Here is a 15998-nt window from a genome sequence, read left to right on the forward strand (position 1 = left end):
ATTTTGATTTAGCTTACACACAGTGTGTTCAATAAGCGAATCAAAGCATTGATACTTCATACGGTTTATAATTTTGCCTCAGGGTGGAATTGACTTGAACCTGTTCAAACTGACAGCTTAGGTTGATTGGGAAACGTTGCGTGATGCTTATGAGGAATGATGACAGGGACAAAAATGTTGAAGTGAGAGAGCAATTTTTGAAGAGTAATTTTTCATTTCAAATAGGATCTTCAATGAAACATCCTGTCAAATTATACTTGTAAGAAAAATATTTAGCTGTCTTATAATTTTCACCAACTCTGTACTAGTAGTTCTGTGAATAGTAGACCTCGCGCTCAGTAATCTTGGAGAATTGAAAATAGGCCTATAACCATCCTCGGCAAATTGAGAATTTATATGAAAAATTTATGTGAGAATTTGTGTGTATTTTTGTCTTCAAAATTCATAAAATAACTTAATTAATTCAATGTGCAGTAATAATTAAGTGTAATATTTAACTATAATTTGGTGTTTTAATTTTTCTAAATTTAAAATTTGCATCCCATATTTATTTTTGGACGAAAGTTGAGCTTGAACTTTTTACAGAAGAAACATAAACTATTTTTGGAAATGTAATCAAAATTTGGGAATGTAATAGTTTTGGGCCAAGCCTGTTGTTCCTTCCCAATCATATTTATATGATTTGTTATTGTTCCCACGAATAAATAAAATTTCAAGTTAATCAGCTCAGTAGTTCAGACTTATGATAGATCATTTATGAATTTCCTAACCAATACATGCATAAGCGAATTGTTTCCTTTATTATACTAGTAGTTCTGTGAGCAGTAGACCTCGCGCTCAGTAATCTTGGAGAATTGAAAATAGGCCTATAACCATTCTCGGCAAATTGAGAATTTATATGAAAAATTTCAAGTTAATCAGTTGAGAAATTCAGACCTATAATAGATCATTTATGAATTTCCTAACCAATACATGCATAAGCGAATTGTTTCCTTAATTAAAGTAGTAGTTCTGTGAACAGTAAACCTCGCGCTCAGTAAGTTACATCGACATGTTGTAATGTTTTCTCAAAAATCAATAGATAATTTATGAATTTAAAATGTCCAGAAAAAATCCTAAATAAATATAGAGCTTTCTACCCTATCGTACCGTAACGTGTCGTCCCGGAATGTGAGTGTGAGCGCTGTTATCAGGTCTGGCTGCAACTGTCTACATCGTTGATGGAAAGATACATTTTCAAGATGTTCGATGTTTTTGAACGGGTAGTATTATAGTCAACGGTCTACTAACGTTGATGGAAAGATACATTTTCAAGATGTTCGATGTTTTTGAACGGGTAGTATTATAGTCAACGGTCTACTAACGTTGATGGAAAGATACATTTTCAAGATGTTCGATGTTTTTGAACGGGTAGTATTATAGTCAACTGTCTACTAACGTTGATGGAAAGATACATTTTCAAGATGTTCGATGTTTTTGAACGGGTAGTATTATAGTCCAATAGACAGCTGATTTATGATGAATAATTCTATAGTCTGATTTTTACTCTAATATTGTCGTATGAAGGAGGCTCCTTTTCCCTTGAAATGCAAAATTTCCAAAAACCTTGTATATACGTAGACGCGCAATTTAAAAAGGAACATACCTGTCAAATTTCATGGAAATCTATTACCGCGTTTCGCCGTAAATGCGCAATTTATATGTTAAACATTCAAACATTTAAATATTAAGAGAAATGCCAAACCGTCGACTTAAATCTTAGACCTCACTTCGTTCGGTCAATAATCAGGAGTTGCGAGTTTCAAAGATTACAATACAACAGCTCTTGAGCGAGTTCTCCCACCCAGGGGGTCACTAGTATTTTTTTGATACTAGTTTCAGAACTTACTGCAGTATTTCTGTTTCAAGCTGTTCAAATAACTTCCACCAACTCTGTATAATTAGAAGTTGCGGGTTTCAAAGATTCCAATACAACAGCTATTGAGCGAGTTCTCAAACCCAGGGGGTCACTAGTTATACTAGTTTTAGAACTTACTGCAGTATTTCTGTATCAAGCTTGTCTAATAACTTCCACCATCTCTGTATAATTAGAAGTTGCGAGTTTCCAAGATTACTACAATACAACAGCTCTTGAGCGAGTTCTCAAACCCAGGGGGTCACTAGTTATACTAGTTTTAGAACTTACTGCAGTATTTCTGTTTCAAGCTGTTCAAATAACTTCCACCAACTCTGTATAATTAGAAGTTGCGGGTTTCAAAGATTACAATACAACAGCTCTTGAGCGAGTTCTCCAACCCGAGGGGTCACAAGTATTTTCGATACTAGTTTCAGAACTTACTGCAGTATTTCTGGTTCAACAGCTGTTATCATGGTCTACATCAGCTGATAAGTTTTGCAACTTGTTACAGGAACTTGTGGTAATATTGATACGGGATGTCTCATCAGTTGCTAGAAGTTTACAGACCGATCGTCAATAGATTCAGCAAGAGGAGGAGGAGGAGGAGGAGGAGGAGGAGGAGGAGGAGGAGTAGGAGGACGATGAGGAGGAGGAGGATTGATTGATTGATTGAGTACTTTACTTTTATGTAGATTACAATATATACTGCTTATACACTCATATACAATAGCTTACAATACAGCAAAATTATAGATGAATTTACATAATATAGACTAAGAAAATAATTATTGAACTGTATATGATATGAAGAAAAAAGTAATTTTAATAACTATAGATAATATTGTTATGCATCTACATAAATTGGCGGAGCTTTGGACATATCAATGTCCATTCTTCGGAGAGAATATTAAAAATATCCTCCCCACTAACTCTCTACCAAAAGGAGGAGGACGAGGAGGAGTTAGAGGAGGAGGAAGAGGAGGAGGAAGAGGAGGAGGAAGAGGAGGAAGAGGAGGAGGAAGAGGAGGAGGAGGAAAGGGAGGAAGATGAGGATGATGAGGAGGAGGAGGTAGAGGAGGTGAAGGATGAGGAGTAGTGTGAGGCGTAGGAGGAAGTGGAAGAGACACAGTAGTGGGAGGAGAAATTTTAGGAGAAGGTGTAGAAAGAGGATGAGGAAGAGGAAGAGAAAGACGAGAAGTTGGAGGTGGTGAAGAAGAAGAAGAAGTAAGGAAGAGGAGGAGGAGGAGGAGGAGGAGGTGGAGGAGGAGGAGGAGGAGGAGGAGAAGGAGGAGGTGGAGAAGGAGGAGGAGGAGGATGAGGAGGAGGAGGAGGAGGAGTTAGAGGAGGAGTTAGAGGAGGAGGAAGTGAAGGAAGAGGAGGAGGAAGAGGAGGAAGAGGAGGAAAGGGAGGAAGATGAGGATGATGAGGAGGAGGAGGTAGAGGAGGTGAAGGATGAGGAGTAGTGTGAGGCGTAGGAGGAAGTGGAAGAGACACAGTAGTGGGAGGAGAAATTTTAGGAGAAGGTGTAGAAAGAGGATGAGGAAGAGGAAGAGAAAGACGAGAAGTTGGAGGTGGTGAAGAAGAAGAAGAAGTAAGGAAGAGGAGGAGGAGGAGGAGGAGGAGGAGGTGGAGCTACCGTCTATAGAAGGCATTGACAAGACAGAGGATCGGCAACGTTGTTCTTCTATCTTTCTCCACTGCCATTATAACGTGGACCTCACTATAGTTTAGTTTAATTGGATTCTGTGTATGATGATGACCTAGAAGCCAAAACTGATGACTGCTGATGACGATAATCTCATGACTGTGATGATGATGATGATGATTACTACTATTCATCATCATCATCAGAAACTTCAAAGGTCGCGTTCTGCGAAAATTAATTTACTCGCAACAGTGAACTGTAACAACTGCTGCATCCGACATATATCTGAAATCAGGGCACCCAGACTCCCCTAACCCCCTAAAAAGGGGGCTAAATCCCACTACAGAGGGGGCTAAACCACCCTCGATCATCCCCCATACACCCCCAGGTTCTCCGACCTCACAATCCAGGGTTCACATCATTAGTTCCGGGAACGCACTGCGCTGTGTGTTCATAGAAATCTGAAAATTTGAAAAGCAAAGAGGATCCTTTGGAAAAAAGATGTCATGTTTTCGAAGGGGTATGTATGTTTGTGTAATGACATTTCTGCTGTATTGATTGGGAGGGGGAACCGGGGTATAAAGCATGTTTCGGTGGAAGCTTAGTTTCTGAGAAGAGTATGTGTTGAGGTGAAATTGAAAATGTCGTATTTTTGTTTTTCAAACCAATTTCACTAGCGATGTAAGAGACGCAAATATGAACATGTATAGACTGAGTTTAATTGAGATACAGAGACAGACTAGTGACCCCCCAGTTGAAGAACTCGCTTATCAACTGACAACTTATAATTGACAGATTCAAGTCGACGGTTTGGCATTGCTCTTAATGTTTAAATGTTTGAATGTTTATATGTTGCACATTTACGGCGAAACGCAGTAATAGATTTTCTTGAAATTTGACAGGTATATTCCTTTTTTAATTGCGCGTCGACGTTTTTGCATTTCAAGGATAATAATATAAAAGGAAAAAGAGCCTCCTTCATACGCCAATATTAGAGTAAAAGTCAGACTATAGAATTATTCATCATAAATCAGCTGACAAGTGATTACACAGATGTGTGGAGAAGCCAGTCTATTGCTGTATTTCCATAAGGTCTATAGTTTTAATCAGGTAATTGTGGATGAGAATACTGCGTGAGATCTACTACTCACAGAACTACTAGTTTAAATTAGAACTAATAAATTAAATATTATGTTGTGTATTATTCAACTGAAACCATGGGTCGGCGCTTAATGGACAGTCTGTGTGATAACTCCCAAAAAGCATCAGCTTTTTTGAATGAATGAAACAATTACAGAAAAAGCATGCAATCAATTCCAGCTGATTAAACGATAAATCACAACACATTTTCTTCTCACGCATTTTCAATGTTATTTTCAAATCCTGAAAAGGACGAAGGAGTGAGTCAATTTGTTGTACAAGGAACTTGACCTGTAAAAAGGGTCGTGTTCAAAATTTGAAGCTGATTGATCAATTCTTTCTAAAGTTATTGTAGAACATACAAACGAATATCGATAGACGGGCAACGACTTTGGCCTTGAGTATTTATTCTGTAATACTGTAGTGTGAATGGAATGCTTAAAAGTCATGAAACTTAAAAGTTAATGAAACTTAAAAGTCCTAACTCCGCCTAATAGAGAATTTTTTCATTTCATTTCAATGCTCTTTCAACCTGTTCACCGTTCATGCTCAGATACTTGCGGATACTAGATTTTGAAGGAGCTAAAGTACTCTGCTGCAAAAGAAAGTACAGAAATTTACTATAAAGCCCCACACACAATCATCGATTTTCGTTCGTACGGTATTTTGCCGTTCTTATAAATTCTATTCTAATTAGATTAAACGGAACTTGACAAACATAATCAGTTTGAAATCATCCGTTTAATCCAATAGAATTTATATAGGGACGGCAAAATACCGTACGAACAAAAATCGATATGTGTGTGCAGGGCTTAACACTAACTGCAAGGAATAATCATGAATATCGGGGCACCGAGCTTCGCTCGTTATTTATTTATTGACTTTTGATAAACCGAACACAATTCTTTAAAATGATTGGGGAAGGACTAACAGGCACAGCCGAAAACTGTTTCTTCCCCGAATTTTGATTTATACACTATAAATAGTACAGAAAGTAGGTTATGTTCCATACACTTGAGTTCAGGTTTAATTTTCAGCCCAAACATTTGAAAACAAAAAAAATTATAATTTATAATTATTATTTAACGAAAATCCTAAATAAATGCTGTAAATCACCCCGAAGACTTCTGCTACTGCAGACATTGACAACAGGGTTAACAGCTTGATGGATATTCGATGAGAACTACTATCCAAAAATATGTTCCATCTGTAAACTGGTTGGCCTCTATGGCTTCGTATAAAATGAGCGCTGCTATCCAGAGATTGTCAGTTTGGTGTAAGGTTAAGCATTCCTGACTAGCAATTGGGAGGTACCGGGTTCGATTCCCGGGCTGGCAACCCATTTTTGGATAGTAGTTCTCATCGAATATCCATCAAGCTGTTAACCCTGTTGTCAATGTCTGCAGTAGCAGAAGTCTTCGGGGTGATTTATACAGCATTTATTTAGGATTCTCGTTAAATAATAATAATATATTAATTAGCATTTGAATAAATGCATTCTCTATTTATTCCATCTGTAATTTATGATTTAGATTGTTTACAAACCAAATTGAATAACAAAATAGCACTCACTAATCACTTAAAATTGTCAAATAATGATCAACTTTGAATATTATCATATACTCTAGTTTAGGAGGATTATCATGTCATGTCAACAAATCAGATTATGTTGATTAAATTGTCTACCTAGATAAAATTTCTCGCTGATTGATTATGATTACACAGCTGGAAATAATTCTGTCTCTCTCTCTCTCTCACACAGGCACACGCATCTTCTGTTATCGAGAGACGACGAAATTATAATCTGTTTTCCAAGGATGAATAATTATCCTTTTAGGGCCGTTTTCACAGTGAAACCTTAAACTGAATTCAATCAGCTGTTGGCTTAAACTCAAAATGAATCACATTATAACAAATTATACTTGATACGGATTTAATCCAGTTTTAGATGAAATTCAGTTTAAACTGTCACTGTGCGAACGGCCCTTAATGTCGTTCAGCGAGTTTTACAAAGAATGAGACCTAGTGCAATCGAATCTTTATATTATAAACCTACTATGTTCCAAATTTCATGAAAATCGTTAGAGCCGTTCTCGAAATCCGTAAAACATAAATAACCAGATATATAAATACAGAAATTGCTCGCTTAATATAATACGATGAATAAATAACGAGCAAAGCCCGGTGTCCCGATATTATACTTTATTCTCTCATATCGTGAAACATCATAAACTTAATGTTTATTGTGTCATAATTACTTGTATCAAAAATATAAATTTTTGTGTTTTTTTTTTTTTTTAGGTGGAAACAAGGAGTGCCATGTAGTTTAGCCGCTTTGGACCGCCATGACCCGAACCCTTCCCCTCGTCTGAGGCCCTTCCCATCCTGGAAGTGGCATCAGCTGACGTAGGATAAATAATGATCAATTCTGATAGAATAGAGGTGTATAGGCCATTTCACATCTAGCAAAGCAGAGCAGATGTACTTTTCGTATATGAATGATACAAAGTTATTAATTCCTATTTAAACCTCACATAAAAGGCATGTAAAAGCAGGCTACATTTACGTATTCTAATACGGATTTCTATTTGAATTAAGTCTTGTTTACACGCACATATTCTGGACTGAGCTGTTATTGGATGATTGAAATCAATTTTGATGATTGAACGCATGACAAGATCCAATCAAGCTCTCAGTCCAGCAAAACAGATGTTGACTGGAAAGTATTGATTTCATTGTTTACCCCAACATGGCCTGACAAATTTTGGTGACATTCACGTATTATTCTAATCCGAATTTCAATTAAAATCTATCCTTGTTTACACTCTCATAATCCTATTATATTAAGCGAGCAATTTCTATATAATATTTATATCTGGTTATTTTTACTTTCCTTGTCCTATCACCATAGGTAAGGAAAGTATTGCTTTCAGAAAAAAATTAAGGTACCCGAATTTCTAAATTTCTATACGTTTCAAGGTCCCCTGAGTCAAATAAGTGTTTTTGGGTATTGGTCTGTATGTGTGTGTGTGTGTGTGTGTGTGTGTGTGTGTGGTGTGTGTGTGGTGTGTGTGTGTGTGTGTGTGTGTGTGTGTGTGTGTATGAGTGTATGTGCGTCTGTGTACACGATATCTCATCTCCCAATCAACGGAATGACTTGAAATTTGGAACTTAAGGTCCTTACAGTGAAAGGATCCGACACGAACAATTTCGATCAAATGCAATTCAAGATGGCGGCTAAAATGGTGAAAATGTTGTCAAAAACAGGGTTTTTTGCGATTTTCTCGAAAACGGCTCCAACGATTTTGATCAAATTCATACCTAAAATAGTCATTGATAAGCTCTATCAACTGCCACAAGTCACATATCTGTAAAAATTTCAGGAGCTCCGCCCCATGTATGCAAAGTTTGATTTTAGATTTCCAATTATAAGGCTTTAGATACAATTTAAACAAAAAATTCCAAGTGGAAAAGATTGAACATGAAAATCTCTTCAATTAATGTAACATTTTCACCTAAAATTGAAAATAAGCTCTCGAGAGTTTTATAAGTTTTCGAGAAAATCGCGAAAGCCCTGTTTTTGACAACATTTTCACCATTTTATCTGCCATCTTGAATTTTATCAGATCGAAGTTATCCGTGTCGGATCCTTATATTGTAAGGACCTTAAGTTCCAAATATCAAGCCATTCCGTTGATTGGGAAATGAGATATCGTGTACACAGACGCACACACACACACACCACACACACACACACACCACACACACACCACACACACACACACACACACACACACACACACACACACACCACACACACACACACACCACACACACACACACACACACACACACACACACACACCACACACACACACACACACACACGCACACGCACGCACATACAGACCAATACCAAAAAAACACTTTTTTGGACTCAGGGGACCTTGAAACGTATTGAAATTTGGAAATTAGGGTACCTCAATTTTTTCCGAAAGCAATACTTTCCTTACCTATGGTAATAGGGCAAGGAAAGTGAAAATAAGGTAACCTTGTGCTATTACACATAGTCCGAAATAGGTCAAGTCTTGTAGTTGTTCACTTCACAACATTTTCAGTCCTTAATTATTTTCACTAAGTAGATTTTCAAATTTAGATGCTTCAAAACCAAACATAGAAGAAATATTTCACATTATTGAATGAAAAAAACTAAGAAATTGTCAAAAATCCACAGATTTATTGATACTTTGAAAGACCGGTTTCGGTTTAATCTTAGATTGATTGACAATGGTGTAATAACCGAAACCGGTCTTTCAAAGTATCAATAAATCTGTGGTTTTTTGACAATTTCTTAGTCTTTTTCATTTAATATGAATAATTACCACAATATTAAAAATTCTCAACTACACAAAACGAAAAAAAATTCTCATTATTATGCGTTTCTGTTATGAGTTAATTGTTATTAACTGTTAACGATTCTGTTAATAGTTATTTACTGTTCATGATTGAAAAATTGTTTTGTTCCAAATTATTGTAGCCTCTTCATGTCAAAATGAAGGAACATTTGATTTGATTTATCACTCAAATAGATTTCATTGTTTAGTTTATACTTACATGATATGGCCTAGATTGTTATTAGATGAACTTGGATGCCAAGAACGAATGGAGCTACGCTGATTGAGAGTATATTGATTGCATTTCCTGGATTCGCTCAGAGCCCAAAGCATGTCGGCTTCACGGTGTCATTCTACGAAATTTAATCCACTGCTGGATTTGATTATTCCGAGAACCGGCAGCCTGCTCTTCTCTCGACAATATTATCATTTCTGAGAAGGCGGCCATTAAATTGTTGCACGGGACATTGCATTCCATGAGGATGAGTGAGCGAGAAAAGAATCTGTAATGATGGTTGGTGCCTGGTGGTGAGGCATGTGCAGCTTGCAACTTGCCACTTGCTGCATGGTGACTTGCAGCTTGCAACAAATGAAACTTTCTACTTGTTTCATGTAACTTGCCGCTTGCAATATGCAACTTTCAGCATGTGAGGCACGTGAACCATGTAACTTGCAACTTATTGAAACTGACAGCTTGCAACATACAACAAATGAAACTTGCCATTGCCACCAGCAACAATTTACATACAACTTGCAACTTGCAATAAGTAACTTGCAACTAGCAAGTAGCAACAACCAACTTGCAGCTTGAAACAAATGCAACTCTCCAATTTTAGCATAAAACCTGCAACAGATGCAGTTTGCTACTTGTTGCATGCAATATTTCCTCATACTTCTGTCCTTCTTTCATGAATCACTCAGTATATTTTAGTGCCTATTCTTTACTAGTGCCTCTTTTGTATTGTTTTTACTGTTTCTCTCTTAAGAACACTTTACTTGAATGGGCTACTTTTATAAATTAATAAAACAATATTGGAACTTGAAGTACCCTTTATTATTTATAATATTGAGTTTATAATTTTAAATATTAAACTCGAGTTGTAATATTTTTAATAATAAAGGGTACTTCAAGTTTCAATATTGTTTTATTAATTTTCTTTCTTCTGTTGTATTTTATTGTTTATTGTGATGGTACTCCACAAACCACAACACCTAGGCTATTGAAGCTATGATAGCAACAGTAGATTGGAGCTATGAATTTAAATCTCAAACGTTTGTATGAGAGTAGGCTAAAAATAGGGAATACCTCAAGGCAAGCCTCATTGCATGCCATATTGCATGCCCCATATCTCTCCTATTTGAGGCTGATGAAAGTGAAAGGGAAATTGAAAGGAAGTTACATGCACTCAATTATTGTGAGTTCAGACATTGATATCGCAATACCAAGAAGTCAACACAATCATGAAGAGTCAATTTGCCTCGTCTTTTTTGATCCCTCTTCTTCTTCTTTCTTCCTTACTCTTATCAATTCTCTCATTCTCCTGTCCTCTTACAGAGTCAATTTGCCTCATCTTTTCTTGATCTCCTTTTCCTCATCTATCTTTCTTACTCTCATTCTTATTCTCTCAATATCCTATCCTTTATGAGAGCCAGTTAGCCTCTTCTTTTATTGAGTTTCTTTTCCTCATCTATCTTTCTTACTCTTATTTTTATTCTCTCATTATCCTTTCTTTTTTGAGAGTCAATCAGCCTCATCTTTTCTTGAGTTCCTTTTCCTCATCTACCTTTCTTACTCTCATTTTTATTCTCTCATTATCCTATCCTTTATGAGAGTCAATTAGCCTCATCTTTTCTTGAGTTCCTTTTCCTCATCTATCTTTCTTACTCTTATTTTTATTCTCTTATTATCCTTTCCTTTTTGAGAGTTAATTTGCCCCATCTTCCCTTGAGTTCCTTTTCCTGATCTTTCTCCCTTACTCGAATCTATTCTCTCTCTCTCGTTAGAGAGTTACTGGGAAGAATGCATCTACATAAATTGGCGGAGCTTTGGACATATCAATGTCCATTCTTTGGAAAGAGTAAAAAATATCCTTCCCAGTAACTCTCTACCAAGAGAGAGAGAGTGAGAGAGAGAGAGAGAGAGAGTAAGAAGTTAATAGAAAGACATAGATTGAGTGAGAGAATGTAGAAGAGATGGCGAGAAAGTTAGACAAAAAGAGTGAGAAAGTTAGAGAGAGAGAGATGAGAAAGAGTTAGACAGTGAGAGAGAGAATGTCTGAGAAAGAGAATGTGAGGGACAAAGCAGGAGAGAGTGTGAGAGAAAGAGTGAGTGAGAGAACATGGTTGATGGCTGGAAGCAACCAAACCATTTCCATCATATTTTACCGCCCGAGAAATTGACATTTCAATAGAAATTTTCAGAGAAAATAATAAAACTCCTGAAAATTGTTTCCAAGAAACTCGTGTTTTCATCTGCGTTCGAGTGGAAAGTCGTCAACAATGACAAAATTCCGTGAAAAATATTATCCAATGATTCTATTCGCTGAAACGATTGCGTTCCCGTGAAATAATAATACAGAGTAGGATTTGGTTCAGTGAGCTCGGTTCACTTAGATCTGTCAGGGTTGGCTGAGTTTGAAGCTTTGGTGTTGTTTATGAGAGGATACTGACACTTTAAAGTGGAACCTTTTTGGTTGGGTGAGCTCTGTTCACTTCAAAATTGTCAACAAAAATTTAATGGAAAATAGTGATGTTGCTTATGAGGGAATACTGACTGTGAAAAGTGAATAATTCACTCCATGATTTCAACGAGTTTTCTCAGAAATTTCAACGCCATTTTGAAAGTGGGTATTGTTTCAATTTCAGCATAATGTTATTTTGTAATGGTCCGTTGTTGTATGTTTATTAGAATTGCTGGCTGTTTTTCAAAAATATTTGAAGTGATTTTTGGGAGAGATTGGTAAATTGTTGAAAATTTATTCCTAGAGTTGAGGAAAATTCAGGGAATATTCACCCATTTGGGACTTTCAGCATTCTCTATGTATGAGAACAATCAAATCAAGTTCAAATCAGGATCTATTCAATGAATCACAAAAAATTACACTATACACTTAATTTTGCCAATGTGATGACATTATATTGTTCCTCTCGTCAAGTAGTATCATTACTGAGAGTTTGCACGATTTTAATTTTTGACCATTCTTGCAAAAATTCATTTCTTTTTTATTCATTGATTTAATGAAAATGCAAATCTCCCAGATTTGGATGATATTGGGGCTATGGATAGAGGTTGACCTAACAAGTGTTGTGCTATAATATGAGACGTTTCGCTACAATACAGGGTGAGTTATTCACTCAAACATAGAATCTCACCTCCATTCTTAGATCAGAAAAATCACCTAACTTCAAATGCTTATTGTTGTTTATTATATTTTTATTTAAATTTTATTAAACATTATTATATTGTTGTTTAAATTATTGTTTCTCTCGTCAAGTACTATCATTCCTAAGAGTTTGAGCAAATTTTCAACCATTTTTGCAAAAATCCATTATGTTTGATTCCTGGATTTCATGAATTTTTTTATAAATTTTTCAATATGATCTACAATGGAAAAGTACTTTAGTAGCTTATTTTCCATTATAGATATGAAAATGAATCAGATTTTCCAGATGAACTTCAGAAATAATTTTCCATTGTAGATGAAAATGAACAATTTTCCATTATAGATATAAAAATGAACCAGATTTTCCAGATGATCTTCAAAAATAATTTTCCATTGTAGATAAAAATTTTGTAAAATCAGTTCATTTTGATCTACAATGGGAAATTATTTTTGAAGATCATCTGGAAAATCTGATTCATTTTCATATCTATTAAGCTATATAAGCTACTAAAGTACTTTTCCATTGTAGATCATATTGAAAAATTTCCTATTATAGGTATCAGAATGAACCTTACTTTTCAGATGATTTTCAAAAATAATTTTCCGTTGCAGATATCAAAATGAACCTATCGTAGCTATCAAAATAAATAAGATTTTCCAGATGATCTTCAAAAATAATTTTCCATTGCAGATGAAAATGAACGATTTTCTATTATAGTTTTAAAAATGATCCAAATTTTCCAGATGATTTTCAAAAATTATTTTTTCATTGTAGATATCAAAATGAACAATTTTCTATTGTATGTATAAAAAGATATAGCTTTTCCAGATGATTTTCAAAAATAATTTTCCTTTGCAGATATCAAAATGAACCTATCGTAGGTATCAAAATAAATAAGATTTTCCAGATGATCTTCAAAAATAATTTTCCATTTTAGATGAAAATGAACAGTTTTCTATCATAGGTATCAGAATTAACCAGATTTTCCAGTTGATCTTCAAAAATAATTTTCCATTGAAGATCAAAATGAACAATTTCCCACTGTAAGTTTCAAAATGAACCAGATATTCCAGATGATCTTCAAAAAAATTATCAATTGTAGATCAAAATGAACAATTTTTGTACTGTAGTTATCAAAATGGACCAGATTTTCCAGATGATTTACAAAAATAATTTTCCATTGTAGATGAAAATGAACAATTTTCTATTGTAGATATAAAAATGAACCAGATTTCCCATTCCCAGATGATCTAAAATGATTTTCCATTCTAGATGGAAATCAACAATTTTCCACGGTAGGTATCAAAATGAATCAGACTCTCCAGATGATCTTCAAAAAAATTTTCCATTGTACATGAAAATGAACTATTTTCTATTATAGGTATAAGAATGAACCAGACTTTACAGTTGATCTTCAGAAATAATTTTCCATTGTAGATATCAAAATGAACAATTTTCTACTGTACGTATCAAAATGAGACTCTCCAGATGATCTTCAAAAATAATTTTCCATTGCAGATATGAAAATGAACAATTATTCTCCATTATGGATATCAAAATGAACGAGATTCACAAGAAGCAAAAGAGAGTCAAAGCCGGTAGCTAAGCATAGTTTAATTATATCATCCTTATTTAAAGAGTTTGACAAATTTACGATAGAACTTGAGTTTTTGGCCTGGGCCCGACTTAACATTAAACACTGGTGTGCCTTTTGAATGCTTGCTACCATCGGACTCCCCGATACTAACTCTTTTCCACTTTGTTTATATACTTAGCACAGATCCGATTTTCGCCAGCGAGAGTTACCAAAAAACTCAACTTTGGGACTTAATTTTCTAAGCACCTACTCCATTTTCCAAATGTTTTCCACCGGGAAACCAAAGATCGACCACTTCATCACCGATTTCCATCGTCACCCACTCGAAACCTCCCAATTTTCATCGGTTTTTTCGAAGAAATCAACATTTTTTTAAAGTTTGATTTTGTGGTGGAACAGTGTTTCTTCAAGTAGTTCTTGGGGGATCCGCTAGATGGAGCGAAGTAGCGAAGCAGTAGGCTACTTACCTGCAGTGATAAGATCCACTATCAAATGTCAGTGTGATATCAATGGGAAACATCCGGGTTATCCATAGAGGGAAAGCTGACAAGAGTGGGATTGAAAACAGGACGGAAGGAAGATTCATCTAAACTGTCAGTATTTTTTTAATGGGAGGTATCAATGTTATCCATTGGGAAATACTGACAAAAGAGAGATAAAAAGGAAGGGAGTCAGATTCATCATCATTCTGACAGCATTGTTTAAATGAGGGAGCATCGATGTTATCTAATGTAGATTTCTGACAGAATGTAGTGAACCAACAATTGAGAAGGATTCTCTAGAAATGGTCACCATTGGTTAAATGGCAAGCATCAATATTATTCATGGGAATTTATGACACATTTGAGTTGAAGTGACTTTCAACTCTGTCAGTGTTGTTAGAACAGAAATCGTTGATGTTTTCTGACGTAGATTTCTGACAGATTCAAGTGGAACCGAGTATATAGTGGGGTCCACGTTAAAATGGCGGTAGAGAAAGATAGGGAAACAACGTTGCCGAACCTCTGTCTTGTCAATGCCGTCTATAAACGGTAGCTGATACAGGTTTATTGATCCTAGTATATTAAGCGAGCAATTTCTGTATTTATATATCTGGTTATTTTTATATCTGGTTATTTATGTTTAACGGATCTCGAAAACGGCTCTAACGATTTTCACGAAATTTGGAACATAGTAGGTTTATGATGTAAAAATTCGATTGCACTAGGTCTCATCCTTGGGAAAACTCGCTGAACAGCATTAAAAGGATAATTCATCCTTGGCTGAAACAGCTGTGGATAGTAAAAAAGTGAGTGAGCGAGTGAGTATGTGAAAAATCAAAATATCGCATCCCCGAAATTCATAAGATGACGTATAGCCAGTTGTGAAATATAAACACGATCATTTTAGAGAATTGTGTTCTGTTTATCAATGAATGAAAATAACGAGCGAAGCTCCGTGTCCCGGTATTGTAATATTAACTGTTCATTCTTGTTTAAAAAATCAATCATAATATTCTATTAAGCAAGAGATTATATTTTTACTAATTCCATGATGAATCATTGTAATAATGATGAAATATTTTGTTAATTATTTATCAATTCTACATTGTTGAAAGACAATCTGGCAACAGAGCAAAGCGAGAAAGAGATAGCGCCATTCGCTTTGTTGAATAATAGACAAGGATAGCAGTACCATTGACAATCAAACACTGCCATTATAACGTGGACCTCACTATATACCGTGCAATATTGATAGATTCAAGAAGATGAAGAAGAAGAGGAAGAAGAAGAAGAAGAAGAAGAAGAAGTAGATGATGATGAAGGAGAAATTGAATGTTAAGGAATGGAAACAAGATGACATCTAACAGATATTAGAATTCTATATAGGAATGCCTAATACTGTAAAATTCAATTCCTCAAATAAAAAAATAAATTGAAACAAGGGAATTGGCAACTCTGT

The sequence above is a fragment of the Nilaparvata lugens genome, chromosome 8 (assembly GCF_014356525.2).
Source record: "Nilaparvata lugens isolate BPH chromosome 8, ASM1435652v1, whole genome shotgun sequence".
Taxonomy (NCBI): Eukaryota; Metazoa; Arthropoda; class Insecta; order Hemiptera; family Delphacidae; genus Nilaparvata; species Nilaparvata lugens.